Source organism: Dermacentor silvarum, chromosome 2, assembly GCF_013339745.2.
Source record: "Dermacentor silvarum isolate Dsil-2018 chromosome 2, BIME_Dsil_1.4, whole genome shotgun sequence".
Lineage (NCBI taxonomy): Eukaryota > Metazoa > Arthropoda > Arachnida > Ixodida > Ixodidae > Dermacentor > Dermacentor silvarum.
The window spans coordinates 13,793,962-13,801,876 of NC_051155.1; the positions used below are offsets into that span (position 1 = coordinate 13,793,962).

Sequence of the window (7,915 nt, forward strand, 5' to 3'; positions counted from 1 at the left end):
AGTTACACACAATGCAAAATCCGACCTCATCAATGGCTCATACGCGCGGCGTGTGCGAGCGATGCCTTTGTCTGCGTGTCCGCTGCGGAGAGGCGTGGACCATCTATGGCGGTAAGTTATTACATGACGGCGACAGACCAATCCGCGTCGCAGCGGCGAAGAGAAAAGGGCGGCGGTACTTTCTTGGTTCCAGTGACGTTAAAGGCTCCTAGATTTACTGTATATGCTCTCTGCGGGAGCCGAGTTGCGCATTGGTCCGCTATTTTGCCCGCCACGCATCCGTGTTAACCAGAAAGGCACACCTCTTGAATAAAGGATACGGCGTAGCTCAGATGCCGAGTGTGCTTGCTCCTTCATTCCGCGAAGGTCAGGTGGCGCAGCGGGCGGCAGCGCACAGAGGCTCGCGACGATGGTGGCGCTGCGGGCGGCAGTGCAGGCCATAGAAACTCTATGGTGCAGGCGCAGCCGTGAAGTTGGCTTTCCCTCAAAAGGATGCTTTTTTATTGCGATAGCAATTATATGGACACTTCAACCGGATTTCTGCCGTCGTCGTCGCCGTCGCCGTGAGGTTCCCTATAGATAAAATCTGCGCCGCGCGCCGTATGCCCGAGCGGAAGCATGCGGGGACGCGCGCTATCACGGAGAGCGAACGCACTCAATCTCCCACGCGCAAGCAAGGAAGCGGGAAGCCAGCGCCGGAGGGAGCGGCGGGGGGGGGGGGGGGGGGGGGGCGCACTTCTACTCTGCCAACAACCGCGCTCGTCGCTCGCTCGCACCGTCGCTTATCTCCACACGGCTCTGACCTTTATGCTCCGTGCATTCGCCGCTCAGTTTCCGTTGAAGCGATAGACCGCACGTACCTTCGCCCGCTGCTGCGGCGTATGCGCTTGCTGCCAGCGTTTTGACAGTCGTATGCAGTCATTCAGTGTGATCTATTCATGTTTTTGCGCGCTCACACCACGCTTGTTCAATCAGTTAGTAATAGTCGGGCCACATTTTCCAACGCACGCTACACCTGCAATGCTGCCCGGGTCGGCAGCGCAGCGCTACAGGTGTGTCCCTTCGCACGCGGTGCCCACGGGAAGCGCTTCTCATCAACACCACCGTTTCACACGCGCCTTCTCGTGGTCATCGAGTCTCTCTTCATGTCGGCCTACTTACGCCGCAGCACACCTGCTTACTTAATCAGCTCATGTTTACTACAATTCATCTTGCTACCAAAGCCGCTCACCTTACTTCGTATGACATTTCTGTGTTGCGATCGCATTCATTGCTTCGCCCTTAAGGCGAAACTGTGACATTTTTTCAAGTTCGTCTGACAGCGAAGACGACATGCTGATCGACCTCGTCCAAAAACAATGTGGTGAAGAGCGGTCGAAAGTGGACAGGTTCGTTGAACGGGTCGTCAGGCGCCTCGACGACACCGGAGTGAGGAGATTATTTGGCTCCCCATCTTTTTGCTGCTAGAACTTGCTGGGAGCGGGACGCGGAAGCGCACCGCGCTGTGTTGCTGACAATACGCTCGACTCCCCGCGCGTGCGTTGCTAAAAACGAATACTTACTCGCCATAAAATCGTTCATTTCATCCACCGACATCGCCACATTATGTCTATTGCCATTAATTATAAAATCCATTGGTGTGTGCTTAAAAACAGGTATGTCGGAGCACGCAGTTTGACAAGGTTCGAGTGCTTTATGCGCATGCTCTGCACCTGCAAACAATAAAACGTGCGCGACGTTTTGCGCGCCAGGGTCAAAGTGGCGCTGCATGCAAGCCTCTGCACGGGGTGCACTTTTGTCCTCGATGTTTACCCTCCGCAGTGCGCCACCACCGCGGTGCACAGCGCACCATTCTGGTTTCGGGGCAACCCCGGGGCAAAGTGATCGAGGACGCTATAGATTACCTCTTTCAATTTGCAAACACCGGGGCAGTGGACGTCACGCTTCCCTGTGCCGCCGAGCGGGGGCGCGTTCGTCACCGTTTGACCGGTCTGAACACCGGTTGGTGTTGCCTCCAGCTTCTTGGCCCCCACGCTGGCGAAGTCAACGCAAGTGTGGTCTTGTGCCGGGTGTTTTTTCGTTGCCTTCTTCAAATTTAGTAACATTGCCGTCAACTGCGTTGCGCAGTGATCCCTATCCCTGTGAGTCCCAGCGATATATCGACGCAGCTCGTGCGGCGTATGCTCCCGCTGCAACTTGTGACAAGAATCCATTTTTCTCCCAAGATTGTTAAATTAACCATAGATTAGAAAGCAAAGAAAAGATGGCTGTAGCAAGCTAAAAACACGTCTTTTGTAACTGCCTCTTGAAAAGTAATCCCCAGTTGATGTTTGTTGCATAATTGTTCAAAAAGTTGACAGTCACTTAGCATGTGCTAAAGAGAATGAATGCGAAAGCGTTTGCGCTCACGAGCAATTCATGAAATTGCTTGACATTCTCATTTGAATGTGTTCTTAATTAATAGAAAATTCAATGAAATTCTGGCGTTTTATGTGCCAAAACCACGATATGGTTATGAGGCGCGCCGTAGTGGGGGACTCCGTGTTATTTTTGACCACCTTTAACGAGCCGTTACTTCCTATTGTTTTTTCCCACACGTCGTGGGTTCGAGTGCCTTAATTAACATTACATTAAGTGTGCCTAATGAACTCCCCAATTAACACCAAAGGTCCTGGGTTCGAGTGCCTTAATTAACTATTTTGAATAAATGTGCCTTAATACCAAAGGCACATTTATTAGGTACGGTGGAGTGCATTAATTAACTTCGCCTTAAATAACTCCAGAAGGTCGCGGTTCTATTCCCACCAAAGAACGTGGGCTCGGGTGCCCTAATTAATTCTTTTCTTAATTAACTGCGTCTCAATTAACGTTGCCTTCAGTAACACCAAAGGTCGCAACCCCAGCACTTCCGGACATCGCCTTTAGTTCACATCTTTTACACCACGTGACGTACGGACCTTTAAGATTCGAAATTCTCGCGATGACACACGAAGTGTACTAGACGATAACAGAATACATGTTTTAACAATAAAAGAAAAAAAATGTCGCAGTTTCGCCCGAAAGGCGAAGCATCGATTGCGATAGCAAATTAGTAGGGAGCTATTCGGAGTAGGGATAGTAGTTTTATCGGCTGAATAAACTTGGACACATTGGCTTACTAACTGAATTAACAATCGTGGTGTCAGCGCGCACAAGCAAACATGAATAGATCACACTGAATGACCACAGCCATCGACTGTGAAAACGCTGGCAGCAAGCGCAGGTTCGCGCGGTCTATCGCTTCAACGGAAACTGAGCGGCGAATGCACAGCACATACAAAGGTCAGAGCCGTGTGGAGATAAGAGACAGTGCGGGCGACCGGCACCGCCGGGCAAAGGGCAGAGGAGAAATTGTTGGCAGAGGAGAGGCTGCCCCTCCTCTCCCCCTCTTCCCGTTTCTTGCTTTCGCGTGGGAGATTCAGTGGCAAGATACGCCTTTGGTGCCAGAGCACAGCGCCGCCTCGCCTCCCTCCCAAACCCCTACGGCCTTTCGCGCGACGGTCGCGTTTGCTTTCCACCGTGCGTTCGCTCTCTGTGATAGCGCGCGGGGGAGTTCGCCCTCCGTGATAGCGCGCGTCCCCCGCGCGCTTTCGCTGGCGCATACGGCGCGCGGCGATGATTTTATCGCCCTTGGAATCTATACGGAACATCACGGCGACGGCGACGACGACGGCGACGCCGACGGCAGAACTCCGGTCGAAGTGTCCATATAATTGCTATCGCAATAAAAGAAAAAAAAAGACCACACCAACAGCTTTCACCGTCGAGCATGGACGAGCGCGAATCAGGAAGGGCTGATCTGATAACCGCCACGCGTATAAGACGACCGGCCAGCTAGTCTATTGTGGATCAGCATTTTGGCTGGTATTGATAGGCGTTTAGAGGCTCAACCCCGCTTCGAGAAAGCGGGTGCAGAATCTCGAAAGAGCGGCCTCCACCCCCTCCTTGCGTCTATGTTTTCCTCATCCAACTTATTGTCCGATCGAATTGTCGTGCGGCTTCACCGGGCGTCTTCAAAAAGCAAAAATGCCCCTTTGTCGCTTCAGTTTTTGAAAACTGATTCTAAAAGAATAATGTAAGCTTTCTAAATAGTGGCGATGGGCGCATGTTTCAGGATATGCAGTCGCATGATTGACGCCCTTAATCTCGGTTGGCCTCGGTTTACGAGTCCATTTGCGCATTCGCGTGCAGGTGCCTAGGTCGAGTTATGTTCACTGCCACAGAATTTCCGTTTTTCTAAGGCGAGATAGAACGCGCGGTTGTCGACGGGAGCGGACGCGCTTCACATCGACTCCTGCTATTATGCCAATCAACGCAGCGTTAATTTACAGTTACCGCGATATAATTGGTACCAAAGTGTGTGCGAAGGTGCGGGGCATCGACCGGTACCAGTTTAGACCAAGCGGTACGTGATTTTCTCGATTTACGAGGACTCTTCTCTGGTGCGGTGCGGACTTTTCGCTAAGCCTAACGTAGGCCTACCACGAGTACGCCCACCGGTCGTGACGGGCCCGGCCGCTAGGCCTAACCCGGCGACGAGTACGACCATGATGGCGTCCGAAATGGAAGTGGTCACGTCGATGGAAGACAACATGGCGTGAACGCTGAGCATCGGCAGTTTCAGCGGGCGCACGTGCATCGAAGTTCACGGAGAGGACATTACACCGGAAGAAGTCGAAGGCTGGTCGGCCTCCGGCAAGCGCATCAAGCAGATCATGGCCGGCAAGGAAAATGGTGAGTCCGCCACCATTACTCGCCAGTCTAGACCCAAGACCAGGGCCAGCTTTGCTAAGAGAGTTGCAGTTTCGGTAACGAAAGCGGCGAGGATGCCGATAGATATGCCAAAAGAAGACACCAAGTTAGTCATGAGACCACGTGGCGGTCTCAACGTAGTGAAAACGGAGGCTTCAATTATCATGTCGGTCGTCAGGACGGCGGCTCGAGTAACGAAGGAAGAAGCCAAAGCAGACACCATCTGCACAAACGCGTAGCAAAACATCATCGTGGTCAGCACCCCGGACGAGAGGCGCGCCACGCTGTACTCTAAGGTCAAAGCCCTTAACATAGGAAGTAAGACATACGAAATCAACGCCTACCGAACGGCGCCGGACGGCACGGTCAAGGGAGTCATCCGAGGTATAGCAGTAGACGATACCCCGGAGGAGTTAGCCGAGAACATCGTGAACCCCTACAACCTCCTAGCGGTGGAGGCGCACAGAATCGGCAATACAACCACGGTGATAGTACTTTTCGCTGGACAGAAAGTACCGAACTACGTCAAGTATGGCTCGATATTGGTCAAGTGCGCGCTTTACCGCAAGCACTTTGACGTGTGCAAGCAATGCGGCAGGGTCGGCCATAGAAGAGACGTATGCCCGAATACCAACGCCAAAGTGTGCTTCGGCTGCGGAATCGCGAACCCCAGAGAGGGTCACGAACGCGAATGCAAGCCCAAGTGCAAGCTATGCGGGGGACAGCACCCAACGGGCGAGAGGGAATGCAAAAACGAGTACAAGATGCCGTACGTGGTCAAGAAGCGGCAATGGGAACGCAAGATGGAAGCCATGCAGCAACAACCGGACCCGGAAAGCTCTCCGCCGCGACGAGCGTCGCCTGCCGAGAGACCCCGCGGGGAATCAAAGAAGCGCGACAGCAGCCGCAAAAGGGACGACAGCAAAATAGGCAGGAGCGCCAGTCGCCGCAGACCGTCGCAGTCGAGGGAGAGAGGCTCCTGGGCCGACGAAGTCAAGGCAAACATGGCAGAGAAGAGACAACCACCGGCGCAAAACGCCGCGAAGAAGATCCAAGAAGCGAACGGGGTGGAGAAATCCTTGAGAGACGAGAACGAGAAGCTAAAGCGGAGAATCGCCGAACAGGACGCAACCATCAAGGAAATCAACGAGAAGCTAACGACATTGATTGCGATGCAGCAACAGCAGCTACAGCAGCCGACGCCCGCACAACAGAGGAAACAACAGATGACCGAGGACGAACCAGAGGTCGAGGTGGACCCGAGAGCCACGATAGCGGCAGGACCGGCTCCCAAGAGGAGATCCATAGAGGGCGCCAAAGAACGAAAGATGACGGAGAGAATCGAAAAACAGGGCGACAGACTCGACCATCTTGAGGCGACCAGCAAGGTAACCAACGAACGCCTCACCGCGCTCGAGCAAACGGTTCAGCAGATGACAACCAACATTCAGAGCACGATCCAGAACATGATAGCGCAGATGCAAACACAGCTACAGGCGCACATACAGGCACAAATGCAAAGTATGGAAGCACAGATCATCGCTAAACTGCAGCAATCATGGCCGGGACAGCACGCATAGCAGTAACCACACCGCCAGTGAGAGACCTCTTGGTCTGGCACTGGAATTGCAACAGCTTTACCGGCAAGAGAGCGGTGCTGCTGCAACACTTGCAGCAACAAACGAGGAAACCTGACGTAATAATGGTACAAGAAACACACAGCGAAGAGACACCGAGACTCCCGGGCTACCGGTCGCACGACAGCCCGCCGAGCGAAAGGGACACGTCCAAGGGCAAGGGCAGAGGAGTCTGCACCTTCGTTAGGAAAGGGATCACCTTCATGGAACACGAACTGATCGGCAGAAGCGCCATCGAACACTGCACGGTGGAAGTAATTACGGGCAAGAAGAGGAAGGAGAGCACTTTCCTGGTGAACGTCTACAGCAATCCGTCTCACGTACAACAGAAGTTCAAGGCACTACTTCACAAGGCGAGTAGAGTCGCGGGGAGCAATATGCTCCTAGTGTGCGGAGACTTTAACGCTCCGAACCAAGGCTGGGGCTACCAAAGAACGACGGTCAAGGGAAGAGAGCTGATGCAAGATGCCACCGACGTGGGACTGAACCTAATCACGGATCCGGTCTTTCCCACCAGGATCGGTACATCGGTTACGAGAGACACCACTCCGGACCTTACCTTCGTCAAAACCGAAGGGAGAGCGAGAGAAGCGGAATGGAGAAACACGGGACAAGAGCTGGGCAGCAATCACTACATCGTGGAGGTCGTCGTACCGCTCGAAGGCCAAGGCAACCCCGGCATAAGGAAGCGTCGCATTACGGATTGGGACGCCTTTCGAACGGCACTACCCGCGGTGCAACTGGACATTATGGACATCGAAGATTGGGCGGCTAACGTCGTTGAGACGACGGAAAGAGCCACCAAAGAGCTGGAAACGGACGAACGGATAGACAAGATGGACAGTCGGCTCGCCCACCTGATAGAAGTCAAGCAGTCCATAAAGGCGAGGAGGCAGAAGCAACGAACGAACTGAAGTCTAAGGAAGAATATCGCCGAGCTCAGCAGGCAGATCGAGGCTCACTGCAAGGTGCTATGCACCCAACAATGGAACGAGGCCTCCAATGAAGCCGACGGACAGTTACACAAGGGCAAGATGTGGAACATGCTGCGGCACCTCCTCGACGAAACAAAGACCAAGGGCCACCAACACAACAACCTGGCCAGGATCCTACACAAGGCAATCTGCGAACACGGAGAGGACGAGATCAAGCGGAACTTGGACGCCAAGTACCTACCGACTAGAGCACTGCACGGGCCGATTTTTGCGGCCCGGGCCCGGCCCGGGCCCGGCCCGGGCCCGTTTTTACATTGGGCGGCCCGCCCGAGCCCGATCAAAACTTTTATGGCGAGACCCGGGCCCAGCCCGGGCCCGGAAATAATCTACGTTACCCGCCCGGCCCGGCCCGCCACCCCTTTACCTTAAGCCCGAGCCCGGCCCGAGCCCGGTTCGAAACCGGCCCGAACCCGGCCCGAGACCGAAAAATACATGTTTTTCAGAGTTGAGAATCCCCAGAATAACTCGCAGAAAGCCCGAGCCCGGCCCGGG

At 54.0% G+C, this 7,915-nt stretch overlaps 1 pseudogene; it reads left to right on the top strand.

Moving 5' to 3' along the window:
• The first annotated feature begins 4,589 nt into the window (after positions 1 to 4,589).
• LOC119439906 (uncharacterized) lies at positions 4,590 to 6,371 on the top strand (annotated as a pseudogene).
• The last annotated feature ends 1,544 nt before the right edge of the window (positions 6,372 to 7,915 follow it).